The 24,682-nt window shown below is 43.9% G+C and overlaps 1 protein-coding gene across 24 annotated transcripts in view; it reads right to left on the bottom strand.

Annotated features, from left to right (window-relative positions):
- Window positions 1-24,682, bottom strand: part of ATP2B2 (ATPase plasma membrane Ca2+ transporting 2) — a 399,432-nt gene that overhangs the window by 115,399 nt on the left and 259,351 nt on the right. The window lies entirely within an intron of this gene.

The following is a 24,682-nucleotide window of genomic DNA, read 5'->3' as shown; positions in this document are numbered from 1 at the left end:
AGATCACACAAGTCTTTGTTCTGAATGCAAAGGATAAATCAATAAAGCCTCTGTTGTGCTACTTCAAAGCAACCACTGGCTGCAAATGGACTTCAGCACATCCCTGGAATGAGTTGCATCACATTTTTGCAACAGGAAAAATGCAAAGTGACAAGTAAATGTGCACAGAAAAGCAAAAACAAACAACATGGCTCCATGTATTTTACACTATGCTTCAATTTAAGAGCATTTCAATTTAAGGACACAGTGTAAGAATGGGTGGCTGTGCTGAACAATCCACTGGGATGCTTTTTTCCCTCCTCTTTAATTATATTAAAGGATGCATGTCTGGTGCCTCTCCAGATAAGCAAAACAAAACTAAACTAGATTAAAAAGTCAAAACCAAATAAACTAAAAAAACCCAAAACTTGCAATCATCAAGGTAAAATAACTGAGCTCAAATACCCCTCTGAGCAGCATAAAAAACTGCAAGAAATGTTCCATATTTCTGCCAAACAATACTTGATATCCCTGGTTAGATTAGAAAAGACCTTTGGGATCGTCCAGTCCAGCTGTCCCCCAGCACTCCCAGTGCCAGCAGCAGCTCCTGTCCTCAAGTGCCACATCCACACATCCCTTCAATGACTCCACCACAGCCTGTTCCAATGCTGGCCACCCCTTCCCGTGGAGAAATGTTCCCCAATATCCAATTTACACCTCCCTTGGTGCACCTGGAGGTTGTTTCCTCTTGTCTTCTTTAGAGAGGAGACCAACCCAGCTGGAACCCTTACAGAAATTTAGGTTTTGAACCTGACCAGCAACGTGGAGCTATTTATAGTTATTTAGGATTATTTATGGCTCTTTATGGCTATCCATCTGTACATGGCACCGGGAAAACACTGGAGCTGAGGAACAGAAGGAACAGAAAGGTGCCTGTGAGGGAGGAAACATCAACCCCACGCCATGAGGATTCCTGGGCTCGGGTGGTTCAGGACAAATCCCTGCTTCCCCCAAAGCATGTGGGATACCTCAGGAATGGGAAGCCCTGCAAACGTCCTCTCCAAGCAGTGAGGGAATGCCAAGAATCCCCACTCTGTGCCTGGCTCCCCCAGCAGCCCTGTGACCCCCAGTCCCTCCTGGGTGGTTTCTCCTTTTCCTCGGGATGAAAGCTGTGGAATCCTTTGAACCCTTCAGGCAAATCTCCAGGTCCTTGCCTTGGAAGAATTTACCACAGAGTGTCCTCCTGGGCTGAAAGAGAAGATTTCCCCCATGGAGCCTTGCAGCAGTATTATCCACCCATTTCCTTTGCCCATATGTCCCAAATTCTCGTGGTTTCTCCTTTCCCTGTTTCCTCGTAGCTGTGGTATCCCTGATGGCTGTCCCATCTTCCCTGTAGGGCCAAGCCCTTTGCCCTGCCCTTGTGGCCCTCACTGGTCACTAACCCTATACTTAACCCTGTGCACTTGGTTTGGTATTTTGTCCCTGATTTCCCTTTGGCGTGCTGGAATAAACTTTTGCTGGAATTTATCACGAAAAAGGCACTTCTGCCTCTCTCAGCTGAGCTTGCCATGGTGAGTGTGGTGTGTGGACTTGCCTGCTTTGCCTGAATGCTCACCCAAGCAGCTTTTCCACAGGAGATGCTTACTGGGAAACAGGTATCAGCTCCCAGCATCTAAACCCCACACTACCACAGAAAGCGCTGCTGCCCTGGCCAGGCCGGTCCTGCCCCACTGCAGCCACATCCTGACTCACCTTTCCCTTCAGGTGTCTCCTTACAGCTGCTGGGAGGCTTCTGCCTCTTGGTTAACTCATCAAAGTTTCATTTCCCCCTCAGCTGCTGGGAAACAGGAGCCTCTCCCTTGGATCAGGGGTTATTATTACCTCACCTCGTTTAATTTGCAGGGCCTCGTGCTCAGGGACACTGGGACAGGTTCCAGCCAGCACCAAGTGCCTGAATCACCCTCCAGCATCCAAACTCCTCTGAGAGCTCCCAGGCAGCTCCCAAGGCTGGGAAAATCTTTTCTCCTGTGGCTTTTTGCGAGCCCATGGAGGTCACAGGAGTTTGAGCAATGCAGGTGAGGGATGAGGCAGCCACTCAAACCAAACCAGGGCACTTTGAGCAGCACCAGAGGGCTGCCAAAAGGAAGATATTACACTAAAAATCAGAGACTCATGGGATCACTAAGGTTGGCAAAGACCTCTAAGATCATTGAATCAAACTTTTAAGCCAATGCTGCCAAGTCCACCACATCCCCACTGCACGACATCTGCATGTTTCTGAATGTTCCCAGGGGTGGTGACTCCACCACTCCCCTGCCCTGGGGAGCCTCTTCCAGTGCTTGACAGCCCTTCCATGGAGAGATTTTTCCTAATATTCAATCTAAACTTCCCCTGGAACACCTCAAGGCCATTTCCTCTTGTGGACCTTGTTCTCTGGGGGCAGAGCCTGACACCCCCTGGCTGTCCCCTCCTGTCAGGGAGTTGTTCAGAGCCAGAAATTCCCCCTGAGCCTCCTTTTTCCCAGGCTGAGCCCCTTTCTCAGCTCTTCCACATGGGACTTGTACCAAAGGCACCCACAATTTATATCACACCCCCAAAACTCAACCTCACACATGAGGGGAAAATTCCATGGGCACCACTGACAGGGATTTGAGGCAGAAATTTTTATCTGACACAGCTTCAGACAGCAACACAAAACTCTGGAAGGAAAAACTCCAAGAATGGAAGGAGCAGACATCTGAACAATGCCTGTTTTCCAGCACAGAACATTTGTGCCCAGTGGTGGGGCAGCTCCAGCAGCTCAGCACGGCGCTGGAGCTCTCCAGCACGGCAGGGATGGCTGGGACAGCACAAGGAAAAGCTGCAGGGATTTTCAATAATCCCAGTCACAGTTACTGGGATGGGCTGAATTCCTGAGTTTGAAATGATGCCCTGTAGCTCGCTGCCAGGAGGGCACACAAAGGACAGCTCCTCTCCTGTGTTCTTCATGTGTAAAATTCACCTGAGGAGCCTCCAAAGCCAAGGAGACACTGCAACTCCAGGAGCTGCTTTTTTTCTAAGATAAAATTTGTCCATTTAGTCACCATAAGACTGAGGAACAGACTGTCTAAAGCATCCATGGTCATCCTTATTTTCCTGACTATAGTCCACGTAATGCTGGAATTCAGACATCAGTCATTCAGATTCTTCCATTTCTGTTAATATTATTTTCTTTAAGAACCACAAACAAGGGTAAATTATACAGATTATTCTAATCTTTTCTCTAAGTCTTGGTGAAATTACTCACTTAGACTCATCTAAAAAACAGAGTATATTCATCCTTAATAACGAAATTGATTTAATTATAAATTATTTAGAAATCCTGGAAAATGACATCCAGTGTTCAGCTCAAACCAAAAGGTTTCCCTTCTCCTGTGACCCAGCCATCACCCACAATCCTGTCCAGCAAAATTTTGGGTCTGTTTTTTTTTGACTCCCACTGAATGCCAGAAATGAACAAACTCCTTTAATGAGTGAGAGAAAGAGAAAGGAAAGGAGACAATGGAGAAACGAGATGAAATTGGATTTCAAGAATTCTGTAGAGATAAGGTGCAGCAAAGTGCATGGAAATGACAAAGATGTGGGGAAATGGGGCTGAGCCTCTGGGGCAAGGCAAAACTCCCAAAAATCCTCAGAATGCATAAGAAGATACTTGAGGGGTCCTCATGATCTCTTCCAATTCAGCTGCTCTACTCAAAAAGGTAATTTTAATTATTCCTAATGGGGTTCTGAGCCAGGCTGGGCTTGGCCAGGCCGGAGGTGGCTCGGGGTGCCCAGATGGCACAGCCAGCCCTGAGCACAGCGAGGGCAGCACAGGACACCTGCCCCAGAGCACCTGAGCCTGGAGATGTCTTTCCTGCTGCTCCAGGCACGCTGAGTTTTTATAATGTTAAACACACCCACTTCATCTCCTGAATATTATTGTTTTATTTCTCCCTAGAGCCCTGTGACAACAATGAAAGAGCATTGCAGATGAAGGCAATTTAAAACATCATTTCTGTGTGAGGATATAAAACATCCAAGGACGTGGAGAAGAACCAATGGGGACTAAAAAACATGAATGGAAATAGAAGCTCAGTAGGACATCGGATTTCACATATTCCCAGCACAAGGAGCAGCCTCCCATTTTCTGTTCAGTGTGGCAAGAAAAGTCACAGACTGGCTGGGTTTAGGTTCATTTCTCCACACAAGCATGAATATTTTATTTAAGTGCTTTTCTAGGTCAAAGCTGTGCAGTAAAACTTTGCTTGACCCAAGTATTTAGAACAGATGTGCAGATTCAGGTTAAATTTACATACGAATATTGCACACGGGTTCAGGAAATAGTGTGAAAATTTACTGATGCTTCCAGCACTTGAGTAATTTCTTAAGGTTTCATTTTCCAAAAGTTTTCACCAAAATTTGTGGGAGAACAAAAGTGATTGCATAGTAAACTTTTTCTACAATGTCATGCAGTAATTTAAATTCATTTATGATTTAATCTGGCATTGTTGCATTTTTGGAGGGAGAAAAAGAACGCAGAGCTGGAGAAATGCCACTTAATGAATTTTCTCTGTTCCTTATCTACATCTGCCAGTTCCTGCACATTTAATATAAAGACATTTTTTTCAATTAATGCCTGGAAAATTGTATTTTTCTGACAGTCATCTCCACTGCAACCAAATGGAGCAGCACAAACACAGAATGATTCTAATGCTGCAAAAATAACAAAAGCACAGCACAACTAACACAACAATGAAAAAAAAAACCCCACCATAAAACTTTTAAGAGAATGTTTGATATTGGCTCAAATTAGGAGCTGAAGAATGAAGAATTTACATTTGCATTAATTTAACAAATAAAGCAGTCATTGCTGATTAAATTCCTTCTGTGCTTTTTCTGATGCAGCCAGAAAAGGAGATAAAAATTTCAAATAACAAAACCTGTAAATAATGGCATTTTAAAAATCAAATGTGAGATTTGTTCAGCACGGAAAGGAAAGGCTTCCAGGGATGCTGTGGAAATGAAGGGAGAGAGGAAAGGCAACTATTTTGATTGGAGATAATTAAAAATTAGGTATGACACACCTGAGTTCTTCCTGTGAGATAACATAGACTTGGATTTTATCTCTGAAGCCATAATCCCCTTGGCCTCAAACTCTCTTCTCCTACGATGAGCACTCCCACCATCACAGAAAATGAGGAATATAGCACCCCAAAGAATCAGCTGGACAGTTATTTCATTTTCCTTGCCTGCTTTCACCAATTGCGTGTATTTCCCATGGAGCTCCCTGCCATTCCTGCTGCTCCACAACAATTCAGGAAACCCTGCCCCAGGCCCACAGAGCTCTTGCAGACTCTCACATATTCCTGATGAGCATGAATTACAAATATCAGCCCAGTTCCTGCTGGGGTAACAAGAACAATTCAAGTCCCACACTAAATATTTTTAGTGGGATTTGACTCTCTGCCTTTGCAAGCAGAGTTTTGCTCTGCTTTTCCCTCTCCAACAAGCAAGAAATAGCTTGGCTTTTTTCCTTCCATCTCCTCAGCAGCAATCTAAGCAGCTTCATCTCTGTAACAGTGACTGAAAGAGCTGGAAATGTCACATTTTCAATTCAAATGAAGAGCTTGGAACCAACAGATTCAGTTCCTGAGGTCTGCCTTAGCCTTACTGGGGAAGGCAGAGGGACACTTCCAGGAAACTGTTCTGGTTTGGATCAAATGCTAAGGAAGGTCTGGTTTGTCCCTAAGGTACAAAAATGTCATCACTGTGATGTAATCCAGAATCAGCCTCTCTTGTTTCCCACTGGAAAGTGGGACTGAGAGAAAGAAAACCTTACATTCCCTCATTTGCTCTCTATCCCTTCCTAAAAGCCCCAACACCATTCAGGAATTCTTCATGACCATTGTTTATCCAAGGAAAACAGATCAGGAATTCTTCATGACCCTTGTTTATCCAAGGAAAACAAACACCTGGAATACCACAAAAACACAGCCTGCATTAAACTGCCACAAGAGGATTGGTTTCCAAGGAAAACATACCCCAAAGATGGGAAGCACAAAGTGGAAATATTCCCCCCTGGAACGGATGCCTCTGTGACCTCCCAGTTTTACCAAGATTGTCCATGCAGTACATTGAAATTCTGTTCAGGTGGTATTCAAATAAAGTCAGTTGAGAGAATGCTGTCCATCAGCAAGAGAGAGTTTAATGAGAGCATCATCTAATTCCAGCAAGGTGAATTGGAATTTCACTACTGAATGAGCCTCAACAAATAATAATTTCCTTCTAATCTCAGGACTACAAAGCTGTCTCTAAGTGTAATGAATCTCATTACCTTTTTTCGTTAATATCACTTGAATACTTTTTCTTATATAAAGGTAAAGAAATACGTCCAAAAATTAAAAGCCTTTGGAATTACAGTCATCTAAGCACGTGTCCTGTAAGCTTTATGCTGCTGCTGGGACTATTCCTGTGAGCAGAACCTTGTGAGTCCTCCTGGACTCAAACACTTACAGCCACATCCAGACAGACAGCATAGAGAAAAGAGGGCACAGAGACAGGAAAATAATTACCTCCCTCTCCCCTTCCTCATTAATCATCATCCCTCTTCACATCTGACAGCAACAAGTGGCCCAGCCACCCTGTCCTGCCCTCTGAGCTCCGTCACCCCTCAGCACCCCGAATCCAGGGATCTGAGCACAAAAACCCTCCTAAAAACCTTCCCTCTGACAGGGTGCAACCCAAGCTATCACCTGAGTCACACAAAGTATGCAAATACCTCTCTAATTCCGTGACCTTTCAAAAAATAAAGGAACTGAAGAGCTTAACAATTGTTCTTACAGACTGCTCGTCTAATGCAAATGTTAGGAACAGGTACAGCTGTTAGGAACAGATATAGAACAGCTTGCAAATGAATTCCCATCTCTCAATCTGCAGAAATTCTAGAAAACTTTATCTCAATTTAATGAGACAGGGAAGGGCTGAGGTTCTTGCCCCAGACAGGTTGGGGGCAGTTCAGGGGAGTGAATGCACATCATCTGAGATTGCTGATTTACATTTACACCAGGCAGGGTTTGTTACTGCCCAGAAGCACTGATTGCTCCATGACATCTCTAATTCCCCATCAGCCATTTGGGGCTTTATTTCTTCTATCATCTTTTAATTCCTTTTTAAAGTCGAATTGCCCTGAAATGAAGCCATTGAGCAGGAACAAACAGTTTACATAAGATGAGTAATAACAGCAGCACCAGAAATGGTTCTTGATAGTGGCTGAAAACAGCCCCAAAAAAAGCCACTCATGTGAAAGATGTGCCATGATTTCATAATAATCTAATGACTGGACTTACATGCAGCACATAAACATGAGCAAGGACTGGGGCAACAGATGAGACATCAAATATTAAAGGCAAGACATGCACTGTAGCAGATGACTAATGGTTTTCTGGCCTAAACAGAGAGCAAGAAACTTTCTGTAAAGGCTGATAAAGCATTCAGTGAGAGCTCAAGGTCCAGGATGAAGAAAGAGGAGTCAGGATTTTTTTTTTTTTTTTTTTTTTTTTACAAATGTTCTGCTGTCAGTGGGAGTGGGGCTGCAGAGAGGGAAGAGAATTACCCCACCAGAAATCAATCCTTCAGCTCTAACTCCATCTGATAGTCATGAAACCATCCACATGTCTCACCTCAGTACCCCAGGCTCCTGGAAACATTTTTGTTTTGCTCTGTCATGTTATAATATCATGTACAATAAAGCCATTAGATTTGGGGCAAGGATTTTAAGAAATACTAATAATCAATAATAAATAACCATCATCCCAACCATCACCAGCTAAGTAATAAAATGCCAATACAAATTCCTTTTTGTGTTAGATATGTAAATACCAGAGCAGTAACAGCACAGATCTTCACCCAGCACTAAGAGACAATTAAACTGAAGGTTATAGAAGGGTTTGGCAGCCAAACAAAAATCCTAAGTCAGTGGGATACCCCACAGACACTGGATCCTCCAGGTTTGTTCAGCATCACAGACCCTCACCTTCTGAATGGTGTTGGGGCTTTTAGAAAGGGATAGAGAGAAAACGAGGGAATGTAAGGTTTTCTTTCTCCCATTCCCACTTTAGCCTTGAGAATGATTCTTCAAACATATTTTTTGGTTATTAAAACCGAGCTAGGATTTCCCACCCACAGAAGGTAACATTAGGATTTAAAGTGGATCACACAAATGCCCTCTGCACATTTTGCATCACCCACAAAGCCCTGACTCCCTACTCAAACACAGATGTCTAATGTGGCACCAGTAAAAGGATGTTGACTGAGAGTATACAGGAAATAGTACCAAAAATGTGCTGAATTATAATAATATAATTGCTCCAAATAATGCGAAATCTTTTTCTTGCTCTTGATATTTAAATTAAATGAACATCCCTGGGTCCATCTTAAGAGACAGTTAAGACATATTAAGTGGTTGCTCTGTAGGTCAGGATTGGAAAACATTAACACATAAATCAGGTCATGGCAAGGAGCAACCAAGGAAGTTCAACAGAGGAGATCCAAGGGGATTGTCAAGAAAACAATCACAGACTGAATGACATCAAAATGTCAACGTAGAAAGCCTTCCTTAATTAACACATCTTCATAACCTCTTATTACTGTTCTCACTGAACATTACAAAAAAAAAAAATAATAATCACCCTTCACAAAAATTGCCAGTGGCAATTTCAGGGCAAAAAAGACCCTCAAGTCCGTGTGTGAGTGCTGTTCCCAGCCCAGAGGTGAGAAGTGCTGCTGGAGGGGCAGCCTGTGCCTGCCTGGGGGCGCAGGGCAGCGTTTCCATCAGGAGCTCTGGGGTGGCAGCAGAGGGGTGACAGCCCCGAAGATGTGAAGTTAAAGCCACAGAGCTACATGGGAGGTTTAAATCCAGAGAAAGGGCCGGGTCTCCATGATGCCACACAGGTTCCCCTGCGCCACGTTCTTCAGGATCTGGAGGCAGATCCTCCTCACCTAGGAGGACATGACAAGGGCCTCCATTCCCTGGGCAAATTAAAAGGCCTTTATAAAATATTGGGGTGCACATTTAATCCTGAGTAGAAAGTACCTAACATTACAGAAACAAATTTCTCTCTTAATATTAGAGATGAGATTCCCTCAAGAATTTGGAAATATTTGACTCCAGCCAAATTTTGGCCCAAGAGCATTTCCTACTTTCCAAAAGAAACTTGGATTAAAAACAAATACCCAGGGAATGAAAAATTTAATCAACCTATAGCTAAACTTTATTTAGAACAACTCTTTGAGGCTGGCATCCTGTACAGACGAGAATCTCAACATGTGATATCCCATGAAGGTCCTGCCTTCCCTTGGCAGGAGCAGGTCCTTGTCTCTGAGCCCTGGAGAGGTTCAGCCAAGAGCTGCCAGCACCACCAACCCACCCACAGCGCCCGAGGGCAGGGGGAGGGCAGGGAACACCAGGGGGGCTGTGCAGGGACCTGTGGGAATCCAGGGCTTCCCTCTGGCTGCCCTGGCAGGTCTGGGACCCTGGCAGGGGTCAGGAACCCCCCTGGACAGAGCCCCCAGAGACACTGTCACTGTCACTGCAGTGACAGTGATTTCCCTCTGCCCATGCTGCCCAGCCTGGGAGGTGCTTTTGGAGCATCCAAAGGGTGAATCCCACAACCCAGGAGCATCACAACAATGAGATGAGGCTCTGGCATGAGATGAGCCCTCAGAGCACTGCCACTGCTCCCTCTGTGGCTCTGTACTCATCATTTCCCACCCATTCCATTCTCTTGTGGCACCATGTGTGCATCTGCCCCCAAATCCCAGCCTGTGGCATGAGGAGGGGCCTGGCTCCAGCAGCACCTTGGAGATGCTCAGGTCAAAGTGGGCTCAGCAAACTCAGTCTGAGGGATTCCCCTGTTCCCAGCTCTGCAGTTATTCTGGGATAGCTGTTCCCCAATTCCCACCATGGGTTAACTCCTTCTGTGCAGTTCTTCCTCTGGATTCAGGGGCCTCTTCCCAGGATGAAGCAAAGCAAGGAATGAGTGGGCTGGAAGTCCAATGAAATGGGTGGCACAATATCAACAGAGGGAATTGCTGTGCAAGGAGAAGCTTTCAAGGCATGAATGCATTAAATGACTTCTCACTGGAGACCTCCTTTTCACTAAAATCCCAAACTTCCCGATGTACAGTGAAGGTTAGTTAATTAATTAATTAATAACTATTGGGGTTAATTGAGGGTCATTAAGAAAATGTAATATTTGTTTACTCAGTGAAGCTGCCAAAGGATGTTTGTTGATGAGAACTTGGTGCGTCTACTGGAACACAAACTAATTGTTTTCTGCTGATGTGTCTCACACAAATTTGTAAATATTTGTACACCCCTCAGATCATTGTCTGCCTTTCCTGCAGACTTAAATACAGACTTAGAGGAAGAAGTGAAGTGGAAGAGGCTGCAAAATTCCATCCAACAATGCCAACATGAGCTCTGCTCCAGCAACCAGCCCAGAACTGAACACAGATGTACACTCACAGCTGGGAGTACCTGAGCACTGATAATTCAGCAAGGCAAATGAGCTCCCTCTTGCCCCATTTTCCAGATTAAATGGAGAAAAGATGCAAGCAGAGCCTCAGGACCTTCATGTCCTGTGGTAATGAGTTCATTCAGACACAAAAGGTGTTCAGGTGTCCCAGAGCAGTGGATTCACCGTGAGCAGCAGTGTTTTAGTTGGGAAGATGGCCCCACTGGAAACAATAGAATTTTATTATTCCAAAGAGCTCTCAGCCTTATTTAAAGCTAATAAAAACACCAGGAAAAGTGGCAATGTTTTCTCCACTCCTGCTTTATTTTTGAGTGATGAGAAAATACAAGCTTTGACCAAAGCAATCCCAAGACGGACTGAGGGATGATGTGGAGTTGCGTTTTTGTATGTTTTATTACGTTTTCATTCTGTCATGGTTTGTTGCTGTGTACCCCCATATTGTATTGGTTTCTCCCTGTGTTTCCCACCTTCCCCCATGTGTCAGTCTCCCCAGGTGCCTTGTCCATCACTCGGTGTCCCTTCTCCTACCTCTAGAAACTTCCATCCAGGGCGCTGAATGACTGGATGAGGGCCTGGGGCCCCTCCCCTGTCTATCCCTCACTGGATCCCGCACATGTCATCCCCACAAGAGCCACTCCTTTGTGTTTCCCTCCCTCTCCCTATAGAACACGTTGCCAGCACCCCCCAGTTGCTCTTGTTGGCTGGCCCCTTTCGATGCTGTTGGGTGCTCAGGACCTCAATAACCTGCGGAGTTTTGCCCCCAACAAGTGCCTCTCCTCTTCTATTCGCCGTCGGAATCAGCAGCGACTTCAGAACTCTCCAAAGCCCCTCAGGGTCCAGCGGGGAGTGCTTCCACTTGCCCTACTCGCCCCACAGGAGAGCTAGCCAGGGCTGAGGATATCTGGGACAGTGGTCTGGGGCGGGGACACGGCAGGATAGAGCATTATTTTATTCCTATACCCCCATGCAGCAGAACTCCACCAGGAGCACAACACCTACAGACATCTCCCAATTTAGCACACAAAAAGCCCAGAAGAATAGATTGTCTCTTCCATGAAGCACAAATTGTCAATCACCTTGATTAGCCCTCCACACAATTAACAGAATCTGAATGCGCTAATCACTACTGAACTTCTCTAGGTTGTATTCCAGGGCAAATCAAAGATTAAATTAAATTACAAAGTCAGCCAAGGGTTCCATGGGTTTTTTAGGGCCACCAAACTGGGCCCACTTCAACTCCTCCCAGTTCACAGCCACAACAAAAGCAAAAGTGGGAAACACTTTTGGGGTACAAAAGGTGGAGTTCCAGCAATCCAAAAAGCCCCTGAGGATCACTCAGCTACAATGGAGTTCCATTTGAGGTGGCAAAAGCGGGGAAGTGTCTCTGTTCAAATCTCTTCACTTTTTTGGTCACAATATCTATGTGTTTGTGTTCTTTTCATTATGAATGACTTTTTCCTCCAATTTAATTTTCTGCTCTGTGATTTGATAAGTTGAAAATTCTGTGCACATTGAGGATTAGAGGATGCAATTCTGTTCAAAGCTCTGGCAGAAGTGTGCTCACATTGCAAATGTTTATGAACTTGTGTGAGACACATCAGCAGAAATCAAAACATTGAATTTTATCATAGTAGAAGCACCAAATTTCTCTTAAAAGACATCCTTGGACAGCTTCACTGAATAAACAAATATTACATTTTCTTAATGCACACCAAATAACCCCAACAGTTATTAATTAATTAATTAACTAACCTTCACTGTACATCGGGAAGTTTAGGATTTTAGTGAAAAGGAGGTCTCCAGTGAGAAGTCATTTAATGCATTCATGCCTTGAAAGCTTCTCCTTGCACAGCAATTCCCTCTGTTGATATTGTGCCACCCATTTCATTGGCCTTCCAGCCCACTCATTCCTTGCTTTGCTTCATCCTGGGAAGAGGCCCCTGAATCCAGAGGAAGAACTGCACAGAAGGAGTTAACCCATGGTGGGAATTGGGGAACAGCTATCCCAGAATAACTGCAGAGCTGGGAACAGGGGAATCCCTCAGACTGAGTTTGCTGAGCCCACTTTGACCTGAGCATCTCCAAGGTGCTGCTGGAGCCAGGCCCCTCCTCATGCCACAGGATGGGATTTGGGGGCAGACCCACACATGGTGACCCAATAATTTATGTTTTAGCACAATATGATTTATTGTGTTGAGATAACACAATAATTTACGTTGTTAAATTATAAACAAATTCTTGCAAGTAAAAAGAAACAAAAAGACCAAGAAGCAAAAAGTGATTAAAAAAAAAATCCACTAAACTTGACATTCTTATTATACCAAAAGGGAGCAGAATTCTAAGCACTTAAGTACTTTTATCATGTAACACAGAGCATAGATTTAGATAACAACCACTTAAGGAATTAATAACATTCTTTACACCAAAAGAGATGGAAAAATGAAGTTCTCCCAGTTATGCTCACCCCAAGGAAAGGAACACTTAAAACATTTTCCAAACTTAGCATACAATTGTTCACTTGTCTCATTAATAACTTAATTGGAAATTCTATTTGTGATTTTCAGTAGGAGAGTATGTTTTGCTCTGCTCCATTCCTTGACTTGTCAGGTTATTTTTTATTGTGTGGTTCCTTCCTCTCACAAAATGTTTTGGGGAAAGTCAGTCCAAATTCACAGTCCAAAATCTTATGCAAATTACTACGAGCCAGCTGCTGTACAAATATTATGAAACAGAAGTCTCCCCAAGTCCTTTTCAATGGCTGCTGAACACAGCAGGATCAGATACTTTCTATTTTTGTTGAAGCTCAGGTTTCCAAGTTGGTAGAATAAAAGGCATTGGAATAAGTCTTTCTGAAATAGCAAAAAAAAAAAAAAAAAAAAAAAAAAATCCATTCCTAAGAAAAAAAGCTTTGGGAAACTGGCAATCTTCCTAAACCTCAAAATGTTCCAGAAACACAGCCTGTGATTCAAAGGCACTTTGTCATCTGTACAGTTTTGCTTATAGCTGCATTGCAGCATTCTCTTCAGGACTGCTCACTGCTCTTGGAGGATAAAATGACCCAAGTGCCTCCTCTGTTCCATCATTATTCATTAATGAAGAGTGAAGAGCCTGGGCCTAGAGGATTGGCTTTGCAGGAGAGAAGGAAGCTTCATTAACTCATCCCTTCAGCACCACGCACACCAACACCAAACACAAGGCAAGAAAATCAGACACAGTTTCAGTGGATGCTTCTGCAGCATTCAGAGGCTGTTAGCAGCTCAAACAGCGCTGATAATGCTGTTCTGTTATGAAATCATCCTGAAGAATGCAGGAAGTGCAGAGAGCCAGCAGGGCTGGGGATGAAGTCATTGCTTTCAGCAGACATTTTGAACATGCATCTGTTTTCTCCAGGTTATGTAAATGATGAGCAGAGAGGAGCTGAATGCTGAAATAATCAGGGTGCTCAAAGGCAGACTTTGTGTGTGTGTGTGTGTGTGTGTGTGTGTGTGTGTGTTGCCTAATTCCAATATCCCTTTTGTTAAACAAATTTACGTTTTTCTCTGCCTCCCCATGCACCTTCGTTGCCTACTGCTCTTCCCAAAGACCACCTGAAAAGATTTTCCCTCCCTTCCTTTTCCATCTTCCTAAATTTCCCCTTCATTTTATCTCAGAGAAACTGATAAACACCAGACAGCTCTTCCTCCTTCCTCTGAGCTCCCACTGCTCACCCTCTCCTGCTTAACCCCTGCACTCTGTCCTCTGGGGCACAACTCTGATTTAACCTCACACACCTCTTTGGAAGGGTTTTTTTGCTTCTTTGCCACTTTCAATCAAGAATCATGAGCACAAAGCAAGAAAAATTTTGGGAGACCAGCATGGAGCAATATCCATATCCTGACAGGAGTGTCTTCAAAGATAACCATGAGTACCACACACTCTGCAGGCTCATTTCTTCTTCAATAAAGACAAGCCCTCTCAAGGAAACAAAATATTCCTCACATTGCAAGACTTTGAGAATCTTAAAAAAAAATCTTGTACTCATTTCATGATTAGGAAAACTAGCAGACAACAGAAAAATTCAGATTACGTGAGCCTATTAATAGCAAGTGCCAATAAGTTTCTATTTCTGTGCCCCTCATTAGAAAAATGAACAATTTCTGGAATTGTGGAAACAGGCTTGAACACAAAAAGACTCTAACAGCATTAATCTTTTAGCTTCCTGAGCTTTATTTGTACCACAGCCTTTATTTGCAATTAAGCTTAGTGCAGTGGAAGTTCACTGCCTGCCAGCCCTCAGTGCCTGATCCAGCCTTGGTGGGTAATTCAAGCTCCTTTTCACTGACCTACCAAACTCTGACCTGTTGCACCTGGCTGGTAAAAGTGAGAAGGGATTACAATTTCATTCAGATCGTGATATCTGAGCAATTCATTCAACGAGGGGACCAATTATGTGTGATCCCCTCACCTTTCCCCCTGCTTCTGGACTGGACTGATTTGCAGGAGAAGGTAATCCTGAGTCAGGGTGAATTTGATCACAGTGACCCGAGATGAAAAGTGCTGGATCTTGAAAATGATCTTGAATCCATCCAGTTTGTTCAGCTGTCATAGACTGATGCTATGAAAGCAGAGGTTCTTTGCCTGGAGATAAATATCCTCTACACTCTTATTTATTTACACAGAGTCAGGATGATGCACATGAGACCATCATGTGCAAAATGATGGGGAAAACAAAAACAGGGAATGTTTCACAGTGGTGCTCTGCTGTGTCAGAACATTCAATCTACAAAACATGGCATCCTCTGCCACTGGTTGAAGGCAAGAGGTGATTAATTAACTGATGCCAAACCATCAGTCCAGTCCACCTAATACACATTTCTCTTGTGAACACAAAATTAATTAATTAATAACTATGTTCTATAGCCAAATACAGCCACTAATGCAGTCAGCATCTAACCAGAACCAACACGGAGCAAACTCTTCCACAAATGATGCTTGGAAAGTTGGTGGATTCCTTGGTTCTCTCACCAGAAAGGACTTTGCTCTGCTTTGCTCTGCCTGCTACAGCATCGGGCACCTGATGCCTCTGACTTCCCCATGCACAGAGCTCACCAAACCTCCCCACTCCAATCATGGGAGGAAGGATGGCAAAGCCACAGGAGCCTGGGGTGCAGCCCCAGCCCCCCAAGCCCCAGCAGGGCCCTGTCCATGCCCCACAGGCTGGGACCCAGAGCTGGCACCCAGCTGCACCCATCCGGAAAAGTGCAGCACACCTGCTGCCAGCAGGGATTTCCAGCTGCAGTGAGGATGCAGATGCCTCCAGGACTAGATTACTTTATCAACAGCTAATATAGAGCCTGATCCCACCCCTGAGGGCAGCAGCAGTTTTGCTGCAGGCAAAGCAGAGGGTTCAGAGCCCAGGGATGCTGTCCAGCACCAGCTCTGGCTCCAGAGGTGACCCTTTCCCAGCAGAGCTGCCCTTCCTCCCCAGGAGAGCCACACTCTGCACTTCTCAGGGCTGACACACCACAGCATCCAGATGCAGTGCCCAGTTGTTAATCCTACTGAAAATCTCCTTACACATTCAAAAGAAGCAATGCCAGGCTGAGGCGGTTATTAAGCTCCATGTCAGCCCCCACCCTTGGAAATTCTGTATAATATCCCTTTAAAACATCTCTCTGGGCCCTGGCACTCTGCTTGGCTTGGCCACACGCTGTCCCCCTGCCCCTGAATACAGACTGCAGCTGCTGTGCTTTATGTAACCCTGTTTGCTGCAACCTCACAGGACCTAAATACAACATTTCCACACAGAAACACATCGGAAGATTTGCCTTCTGTCGATTTTGAGGGAGTAGCTCCCCTCCCAAGGCCTCAGCTCCTTCAAGCCATATTCCTGGAGGCTGGAAAGCGCTGAGCTGGTCCTGGATCCTGGCTTTGTCAAGCTGCTGCCTCCAACACCCTTGGCGTGCCCTTGAAAAGCTTTCTGCAGCCCTGACTCACTGCTACAGCACAAAGCCAGCCCAGCAGCAGGGAGCTCAGCAGGGAGGGACATTTCCAGGAGAGAGGGACAACAGGGACCTTCCTGGGGCAGAGGAGGGAACACTGAGCACCCAGATCAGCGCTCCTGCAGGTTAAAAACAAGGAAAGTGGCATCTACCATTCCATTTCCCTGGCTCCAAAGGCACTGTCTGGATTCGCAGTTTCATTCAGCTGCAGGAAATAAAATGGTACAGCCAAGCTTGGGCCTTGCAAGAAACCACTTAAAGGGGGGAAAAGTGCCCAGCAGGAAGGATTTGAATCATAGAAGTATTGGAAGAAAACAAGAAATGGCAAACGGGCAGGTAATGAAGCTGTTTGCAGCCAGCTTGGATGTTCAAAGCCCACATCACTGGATATTTGCCCTACAGAACAGAACTCCTTTCATACTGTATGTATTTCTGGAAACTTCCAGGTATAATTTTCCTAATGGCCTAAAATAGAGCCCCAAGTGTTCAATCCTCTACAGACCATGAGGATTTTTGTTAATAACAGAATTCTGTCTGGAAATTGCCTTTGGATGGATGAAACAAGCTGCCCAAAAAGCTGCAATTCCAGGAAGGATAACACAGGGTGATTTTTGGGACATATTTATTTACCTGAAAACCACATGTGGTCATTGGGTTGCTTGTTTCCCAATAAATATGAATAATCTGTGATCTGTGGGATATCAGCTGAGGTTTCCATGTTCTCCCCCTCACCTATGCCCACTCAGTGCTTACAAGTGGTGATGAGACATTACTGCACTCTCTGGCACAGTGGGGATTTGAATTCTGATTGAAGACCAGCAAAACACAAACATATGGAAAAAAAAAAAAGCTATTTACATCTCAATTTGGCATATCCCATGCTCTGTACAACTAATTATGGATCTCTGAGCTCATTAATTTTCCCTGGAATTCCCATGCAGTGGTGGCAATGAAGCCAAGTGTGAAATACCCTATGGCCAGTCCCAAGCCAGCCAGGCAGGATTCCAGATGTGTTTCCCAGCACAGCCACACATCCAGCTGTGCTGACACTGGGAACTGGAGAGGGTGACAAGAGCCTCAACTTGGAGCATCCAAAGTATTAAAAATACATTTAGAAATAAAAAAAAATTAAAAAAAAAAATCCCACCCCAAACAGTGCATGAGCACAAGCACCCACCTAATGAAGGAGCAGGGCTGTGAAAATCCCAAAATCCAAAGGATTTTTCCACAGTAGTGCAGTGGCAGGCAGAGGGTCACATGTTAATGGGATGCACAAAAGCCAGTGATGGTCAAAAGGTTGTGTTTATCCTCGTAGCAAGGATTGTTTATCCTCACAGCACACTCGGGGCTTTTACAGCTCCAATGTTTGCATAACATAATGCTCAAGCCATTAACAGCAGAATCCTTCTTGACCCTTACATGCCCAGGTATTGCCAGTGTTTGGCTTCTCATTAATCCCAGGAAGTTTTATTCCTGGAGAAAAGAGAAGAAGCTAATCCAGCATGGATTACACGTGGCTTTGTGCAATAAATGTCATGCCATAGATCAGAAGTGTTTGCTCTTGCTCAGCTCACACATTATCTGTCACATAATTGTGCCTTTATGCAAACAGAGACCGAGAGAATGTACACAAATATTATCCACAGATGTAAGAACCATGTCAGGAATACCACAGGGATGATGCAAGGGAAGGGGCATGCTGGGAATGTGAACACTCATGAGAAACATGAAACACAAAGCTCTGGTGTGGGCTCAAAAGGTAAAACTCGCTTGAGTGCATTTAACTTCTTTTTTTCCCTTCTTCTTTTCAATTATACTTGCAGATAAAAAAATATGACCTCTTTGTAGCAAAGGACCAGACTGATGGAAACCCATCTCCAGAGAGTGGAACTGCTCTGTGGGGCTCACACTGGTTTAAATCAGCTTTTCCTGAGCCATGAGATTCCATGGCTCCCTGTCAGCACAGGAATTTCATGGAGAAATCCAAAGCAGGCCATTCCAAATTAACAGGCACTCACAAGGAGGGCACAGAAGCGGGGTTTTGGAACTCTCATTTCTAACGTGCAACACAAAATTAGGGATGAGTAAAGGCACTGCTTTCATGGCCACGCTGGATCCAGTTTGTCACTTCTGTTGTGGATGGAAAAGATTTCAGAAAATTAACTTCCAGTCCCTTCTGGAATTACACACACTTGAAAGATCACATTAAAGGTCCTTTATCTCATGCCATAAATCTCCAGATCTGGAAAAAAAAACCATCAGACCTCCAGGAATAAGTACAAAAGCATTATCTCTAAATACTGTCAGAAAATAAATAACCATGGACTTGTGGACCTGAAGCTGAGAAAACAACAGACATGGAGACAGGGATTTAAGCAATTGTGGGAGGATTTTAAATGTTGTAGGGGGCTTGTATTAATTCCAGTCTTGTTGTAAATCTTATTGCAGTGATAATGAAGATTTCTAACGACTCTGATGTTTCACTGATTGCTCTACAGCACAGCTCAGGCTCCCTTTTATGCCAAGAAACAAAATGTTGCAAAAGCAACAGTATTTTTTTTCCTTGAAAAAACCACCAAATAACCTGGTCTGACAATCTTTTTTTTTTTTAATCATCAGCAAACTAACAAAATGCAGGAATCTCAAGCATTCTTGGCAGTTTGCAATACAGAAAAAAGCACCAGAAAATACCGTGGGGATGCTTATATTTAGATTTCATATTCTCACACACAGAAGTCACAACCTGATCTCAGCCATGGGAAAGCAAACAGGCTCCTCCCATTGATGCTCCCCAATTGTTTGGGTTTTACCCCCTGATCTCTTTTCAAATGTTCTGTGTCCTGCCTGAAGGGAGCCACAGGAAAGATGGACAGGGACTTTCTACAAGAGCCTGGAGTGACAGCACAAAGAGGAATGGATTCCTACTGCGAGTGGGCTTAGATGAGAAATTGGGAAGAAATCCTTCCCTGTGAGGGTGGGCAGGCCCTGGCACAGGTGCCCAGAGCAGCTGTGGCTGCCCCTGGATCCCTGGCAGTGCCCAAGGCCAGGCTGGACAGGGCTTGGAGCAGCCTGGAACAGGGGAAGGTGTCCCTGCCATGGCAGGAGGAGGACTGGATGGACTTTGAGGTTTCTCCCAACCCAAACTATTCTGGGATTCCATAATTATCTTTATTTTCAGTTAACTGCTACATGCTGGTGTTTTAATTCCCAATTTCTAGTAGAACAATTTAACTTCAAACATGATCTTGAAGTTAACTTCAGTTGAGCTTCAAGTATGGTCTGCCAGGATTTTTCAGTGCTACTTCAATTATAACCTTACAGATTCCAATAAAAGCAAATCTGGAAAACACAAGTCGCACTTACAAGTTACTAAACTGTCCTGCATGACTAAGCTGATTTCTAAATAATGACCATTCACTCTTTTTTCAATAAAGCTAATTACAGGGTTGTATAAAAATGTTTATATAGGCAAGGCAAAAAGCTGCAACTGACAAGTAAATTATTCATCTATTCTAATTGTGCCGCTTACAAAAATTGGTTCAAAAATTAAAATTAAAAAATGGTTTCTAACAAAAAAACCCTGACAAGTACTTGAAAGTTAAAAGAGTTGTGCTGTAAAGTTCACTTCTAATCTTTCTTTCCACTCAGTTTTGGTCCCAAGGCCTGGGAAGATTTCCGTAAGATGTTGTAACTTCTCTCACATGGGGTTGTAAAAGTTGTAGTGCCAGGGAAAAAAAAGTAATTTCCTAAGATGTTACAAGCTGAACATAACAGTAAAATCTTGTAGAGCCTTGAAAGGAGATGCTGAGTTCTGCAGCTGTGAGTCTGCACAGAGGCACAACCAGCACAGCAACACTGCAATCCTGGAGTTCAGAGAACAGCTGGATTACTCCTGTCACTTAAATTCATGGATAAGGGGCCTTGACAGTGAGATCCACCTAAGGTTTGGGGCTCTTCATTTGTTCCAGCCAATGAAAAGGATTTGAAATACTTTTGTCAGAACTCAGACTGATATTGGCTTTTCTTTAACTGTGGCAACCAAACCTGGAAGAAAGGAATGCCAAATTCTCTGGTACACTCAGAACACTAATAAATGTCAGAGAAGTCTGGAAAATGGGGGTCAGAGTTCTCAGAATATGTTGCACCAGGTGTCACTGCCACAAAATCTCCTAGAAATTCAGGATATATCAAAACAGCAAAAATAAAAGACTCCTGCATGGAATCATTTGGGTTCCTTGGAGCAGACAGGTGTGGTGAAAGGAAAAAGAAAGGAAATAAAAATGAAGAAATAAACCCACCCTATTTATAAAGGAAAATAAATACCCTCTAACAGGTTTAAGTTCCCATATAGATGTTATTTTTACAAGGTGTTTTATCAGCCAATTTGAGTTCAATTTTTCCATTAAAAACACAAGGTATAAGCAGCTGATTTAGACACTTTGATTTCCAAGGTAAGGATGAATACCTGATCGTGGGAGGAAAAAGTGCATGTGAAGGGGAGCCAGTGGAGGTGCAAAGCCAGAGATTCCCCAGAGGATGCTCAGGGCACACAGGGAAGAGAGGACTGTGCTGGAGCAGAGGCCGGTGCCCTTCACAGCACCCAAAAAAGGGGAGGGAAACCCTGGCAGATCTCCTGGGGTTAAACCAGCATCCCTGGAGGGGCCTGAGTTCCCTCCTCATTTCCAGAACACCTTCCAGCACTTGCACTTTAAAGGCTTTTATCGTTATTAAGGATATTCCTGTATAATCATCCCCTTCATTCAACCCCCAGCAGCTGATGGAAGGGTGGAAGATGATCCTTGAATACAGAAGCAGGTAAGTTACACCTGCCTCCCAGAGTGACAGAAATACTCTCCAGAGCTGCTCCAGCCCCAGCAGAGCAGGCAGAGGCTGTTATTGACACATTGTCTTGGCTCATGCAAGTTCCCTTTGATGTTTCATAATCCCAAGAGTACTGAAAACTCAGTGAAAAACACATTCCTCCTCCTACAGATCTGTCTCATCCACCAGGCACCTCCTCTGCACAGAAAATTGATCCCCAAGAGAAGGGAATGATGGATGGCTTAAAAAGGAATGATGGTGGCAGGAGGAATGGCCAGAGCCAAGGACACCAGAGTGTCCATGCTCTGGGTCACTGTGGTCACCCCTCTGGGATTGCTCAGCACTGATCTTGGTACACTCCCAACCAATCATTTCAACTGCACTGGTTATAATTAGTGATAAATAACTCACAAATGAGAGAGAGCTCATCACCAGCACTCCCTGCTCTCAGGACTGCCAGGAGAGGTAATTCACACAGCACATATGCACATAAACACAGACTTCCAAAACCAGACAGAAGTTCTCAAATGATGCAAACATGACCTTCTACACACATCTGTTTATATTCCTACAGACATAAATCAGGGAGAAAACCCAAAACCATTGGGGTGTATCACACACAGCACTGACAGGGCAGTGTTTGCTCAACTACATACACTTATGAATGTGTATTAAATGCTTTTATACTGAAATCCAGATGGATTTCCAGGTTAGAGGTGCTGCAGATGGGAAATGTGAAGAATGCCAAAATGTGGGCAAGCTGAGAGCTCCAAACTGTTTGATTCCACACCTTGAGCTGAGATGGGGAAGCAGGGAAGTGGCTCCAACTGGGAGCCAAATACCAACCCCCTTCAAACACCTCCACATCCACTTGGAAAGGATGCAAAAGGATAGGAGCAACTTAGGGTGAAAGTAATTCCTCAGCTGAACCTGATGCCTTGGTTTTCCACCCTCTGGAGATAGCAAAGCCTGTGGAAGTTAAAGCAGGTCACTGCTGGAGGAGAACATTACCAGCTCCCACTTCAATAACCAGCATCCTCAATATTTATCTCATGGAAAGCAGCGATTTCCAAGACTTTTCCTGCAGGGAAAGAGGCAAGCAGATAAGAAACTCTGAGTTCTGGTGGTGGGAGGCAGCAGACAGGAGCAGTGCGTGCTGCCAGTGTCTCCATGAGCCCGCGGGGCCGGATAACGTTACCCTGCACAGCAGGGATGGTAAACGGAGCCACGGCTGGAACCTGAGCTCTGGAAATTTCTGCTGGTGCCTTGAATTGCCCAGGTTTTGCTGGAGAAGAAAACTTCAGCACAGCCATTTCCCAGGCCACCATTTCATAGATGTTTGTTTGGTGCATCTGTTCAAATTCCAGCAAAATGTGAGGAAACTACTTGTGAGTATTCAAAGGTTCAGGTGGTTTTTAAACATGATTCCATGTTAAGGAATTCATGGAAGATGTAAGGATAGAGAGGATTGCCCTGCCAGCAACACTTCCAGCGAAGGATTTGCAGTTTGCAGAAGAGATCTTGAAGAGAATTCGTGCAGTTTTAATTCCTTCCAGCGGAGGCCAGTGCTTTACAACAGAAGGAATTGCTGGCTGCGTTCATCTGGAATTGCGTTTCCCATGGTGGCAGTGCAGGGAATTCACCTTGCCCAGGTTTTACGGGACCTAAGGATGGAAAGCCCCAGCCTGGCCTCTACCCGTGTTGCTCCAAACACCAAATTTTGCTTTAAAATTCCCCTGGAGCTTCCAAACCATCCAGCTGATGTCAAAACCACAACTTATCATCACGTTCCTAAACAGGGACAACTGGAGCCAGTACTCAGAATGCTGAAATATTTTAAGAACTTTTTTTAGGACTATTTGTAGGATTCAGGATGCGTCAATTTAACTGTATAATACAGTGATTTTCTGGCTGAAACTGCACCTCTTTAAAGGCTTGATTTCCACAGGGGAAAAAAATCTCTTATGTAATATTTAATATTTGAAATAAAATGCTGAGAAGGCATGTATCTTAATTATTTAGCTTCTGACACATACCCTGCCTTTAAAAATTCAGCGTCTGACTGTAGATCTAAAAGACTTTCCTATAAATAAGTTATCTTCTCTGAAGCTGTAACAAATTTCAAAAAGTATTGCAATGGTTCTTAGCTGATCAGAGCAAGCACAGGACTGTTAAAATGTAAAAAACCCACGTATTTGAATATTATTTTAAGGCAGAAAGCCATTCCAGGTTGGTGGAATTCTACAAAAAAGACTCAGGGAAAGCAGCTTGAACAAAAGGAAATAATTTCCCTTCTCCAAAGTACTTTCTGTCCAAAAAGTAAAGCAAAGATTGAGGGAGCAGTTACAGTTTCTTTTATCTACAACAGACCTGTTTCTGCAGCAAGTATCTTCTAAATGGAAAGCATTCTAAATTAATTAAACAAATCCCAAGAGACAGTAAACTAATTATTCTGGGCATACATAAAATGCTGTTGAGTTAATCTCTATGAACACAAGCGAGTTAAGTTTGTATTGACATATTGGGCCAAATTTATTGTCAGAGAAATTAACTTCAGGGGAGTTAAGCCAAGAGTGAATTTTTCCTCATTAAGGAGAAATAGGCCTATTGTCTGAAGTGTGAGGATTTAGAGCCTCTTGGAAAAATCATATTGCACTTCAGTTTTATAAGTGATGAACTCTTGCACAGAGTTGTGCTTCAAAATGCTCAAAATTCTGTTTAACCACCTCAGAGCTGGGCTGTCGCATGGGACCTCTTTCATGTGAGCCCTGACCTGAGCACTGAGGATGCAAAGTGTTCCACTAAGCTGTGGCAATAATTATTCCTGAAGCTTCCTAGCAGCACTCAAAGTGCTTGTACAGGAGACAAAACCCTCATACCTAAATTTAACACAAAGTTCATTTAGTTGTCACAAAATGTCTTTGTTGTCTACACTTAACCTAAGCAAGATATTTTTGAATAAACAACTTAGAGAAATTTTCATCCACTGCAATTTTTTCAATTTCAAAAGTAATCATTCACCTAAATTTTATAATTACTGTGCTCTACACAGGGGCTATAGAATGGCACATATTAATATTTAAGTTATTTTGTCCAGCAGAGCAGAACTCAAGGAAGCAATTGCTAAAACTAATTAAGAAAGAGATATAGAAACTGGCACGAAAATCATGTCTTGAGATAAGCAGTACAAGCCCCACCTGCTCAGGAGTTGGTTCCCAAACTCCTTCAGCTCTAAAAGCTTACCTGAGGCAACCCCAGAGTCCTTCCCTGTGCTAAGGGGACGAATCCCAGCACATGTGGCAGGACAGCATTCCCAGCATCCTGGGGGACTCTCTACCATCCTTA

The sequence above is a fragment of the Taeniopygia guttata genome, chromosome 12 (assembly GCF_048771995.1).
Source record: "Taeniopygia guttata chromosome 12, bTaeGut7.mat, whole genome shotgun sequence".
NCBI classification, from domain to species: Eukaryota; Metazoa; Chordata; class Aves; order Passeriformes; family Estrildidae; genus Taeniopygia; species Taeniopygia guttata.
The sequence above is the reverse complement of the archived record's forward strand: the minus strand, read 5'-3'. Positions and strand labels throughout refer to the sequence as shown.